Below are 2,730 nucleotides of genomic sequence, written 5' to 3' on the forward strand. Positions count from 1 at the left end.
TATATATATCCACATGAATAAGTGTTTGTGTGTATGTGAGAGAGTTTCTTTTTATGTCAAAAACAATTTTACATTCAACTGAATACATTGCACTCAATACTTTTTGTAGAGTGCAAATTATATTTTTACAAGAAAAATGGGGACTGTGGCCTTCAAAGCTTCAGCCTCTTAGTTTTAGATAGACTCACACACACACACACATATATATATATATATATATGAATATCTATATCTATATCTGTGTGTCTATCTATCTATATCTGTGTGTCTATCTATCTATCTAGCTATCCGTGTGTGTGTGTATGTGTGCATATATACACATATATATATATTTGTATGTGTGTAGAGAGAGACACAGCTATACACAAACACACATGTATATATAAGCCATCATCATCGTCATCCTCATTTTCCACATGTTTTCCATGCTGGCATAGGTAGGATGGTTTGACTGGAACTGGCAGAGTCAGAAGACTGAGGTCACCAAGCAACTTGCTGGACAAGACCCTTCAACTGGACGGAGAGAGCAGTATTGAGGAACAGAAAAAAATGTCTTGCATTAGGAGAGAGACATGGCTACCTAGCATGGAGAGAGAGAGAGAGAGAGAGAGGTGTGACAAAGAGGGCAGGGGTCATACCCCTAAGTTACAGGGTGGTGTATATAGGGGAGTGGACCAGGGATTGGAGAGGGTGGACAGGTGGGGGAGTTCACAAGATTTTGTAATGAGATTGGGAAATAGAGGTTGGCAGGGGAAGGGAAGGGATTTAACAGGGGGCATACGGTGGGCAGGTAGGTTGGTTGATACATAAGGGAGAATATACACATGTGTGTGTGTGTGTGTGTGAGATAACTAAAAGCAAAAGAAGTGAAGGGAGGATAGTAGGGGACAAGGTGATGGAAGAGTTTCCGAATGGACAAGGAGGTAACTGGTAGTGCTAAGAAAGGGGACAGTAGTAATATACTGCTCTCGAATGATTACAGCTCCCGAGTAGTGCTGTAGACAGAGGAGTGATGGAAGGCTGGATATTAGGGTAATGAGAGGGGAGGGGGGAATGATTGATGGTGGGGGGCAGAAGGGTTCCAAGCATAAATTGGATGCTTTTAGGACAGCATTTTTGTTGGGATGGGCTGATTTTCATATTCATTTCTTATAAAATTCTTGATTCACTGCACGGAAATCAGTAAAAGGATTGTACTCATTGGATATTTTCATGTTTGATAGGCACAATATCCACTGCTTTTATAAGTTCTATGGATATAGTAGATATAATTCTGATATAGACAACACTTTTATAAATATACACAATTCCTATATTATTTACAACACTAATTTTGGTATCTACAACATTGCCATGATATATACAATACACTAGTATATTATATACAACATTGTTATAGTAGATTCAACACTATTAATCTCACATGCTGTTAATTCAGCTGTAAACCGAAAGAAATAACAGTGTATAGAAGCAGAATAAATGCTGCTGTTTAATACTTTAATATCATTACAGTTTTGTGTGTTTGTCTCTGGTAACTGATTCAATTTGAAGAGACATTCTCTCTTCCATGTGAGCAAATAAAATATTAATGGTGATTAGATGTGTTTGTGTATAAGTATAGCTTTATTAAAATACAACCACCACACAATGAGGTCATCCATTTTAGACAAATCAATCCCTGGTTGAGTTCTTGTTCGCTGGTTCCTTCATTACACACAAACGTTCTGGGACCTAAGACATTTGTTATTAGAGAAAACTGTAATCCCCACATCTGTCTGACACAATAACGTAACTAAAAGTCTTGTCTCTGCTCCTCCATGAGCTGCAGCTTCATCTTCGATGGCATTTTATAAAGATATCATGTATCTCTCATGGTGGAGAGGCTAAACTCAATGACTGCCCCACTCGGCACCAATTCTAGCTGTGCTGCTGGTCTAGGAGGGTTAACATTTTCTTCGACATTTCTTTTTGATAACTAAGTCTTCCATCAGTACAGGGAGATGTCAAAGAAGCAGCTTTATAAAATCTTGAAAAGGAGAACATTTTGTGAGTCACTTATTTTTCTCCCAATATTTCCCCAGTAATATGTTTGGCAGAATTCGATTTGAAAGAAGAAAAATCTTCTCCTTCACAGGATGTTACCATCAATACAGGCCTTTGTCATCACTTCTATAAAGTGTAACACTTTCAGATCTGTCTTCAACACTTCATCCCAAATCTTCTTCAGTTTCCATTTTACATTAAGTACTTGGTCCCTTTTTTTTTTACTTTTTTATCACAACTCTCCTCCTCCATGAACACCACATGTCCTTCCCAATGCTCTCCTCTCCTCCATGAACACCACATGTCCTTCCCAATGCTCTTCTCTCCTCCATGAACACCACATGTCCTTCCCATGTGTGTGTGTGTGTGTGTGTGTGGTGGGGGTGCACATGTGTATTTCTATGTGAATGTTGACATTCTGCTTAAAGTCCAGTGACATACAGTGCTGCCTCGTGCCATATTCTTGTCAACAAATTGTCCAATAGTTCTGCACTTTCAAAGACAAGTGGAATGAAACCTCCTTGACTTGAAAAACAAGCAACTGAAAGGACATCCAACTGGAAAAACAACAATACCTCAATATCATACATTTGTCTAACCCATGCTAGCATTAAAAAGCAGGTGTAAAGCACAATCAATAAATGTTATATACATACATATATATATATATATATATATATATATATA

At 38.0% G+C, this 2,730-nt stretch overlaps 1 protein-coding gene across 1 annotated transcript in view; it reads left to right on the forward strand.

Annotated features, from left to right (window-relative positions):
• LOC106878006 (uncharacterized) overlaps positions 1 to 2,730 on the forward strand; it is a 172,732-nt gene that overhangs the window by 1,627 nt on the left and 168,375 nt on the right. The gene's annotated exons all lie outside the window — the stretch shown is intronic.

Source organism: Octopus bimaculoides, chromosome 14 (assembly GCF_001194135.2).
Source record: "Octopus bimaculoides isolate UCB-OBI-ISO-001 chromosome 14, ASM119413v2, whole genome shotgun sequence".
Taxonomy (NCBI): Eukaryota; Metazoa; Mollusca; class Cephalopoda; order Octopoda; family Octopodidae; genus Octopus; species Octopus bimaculoides.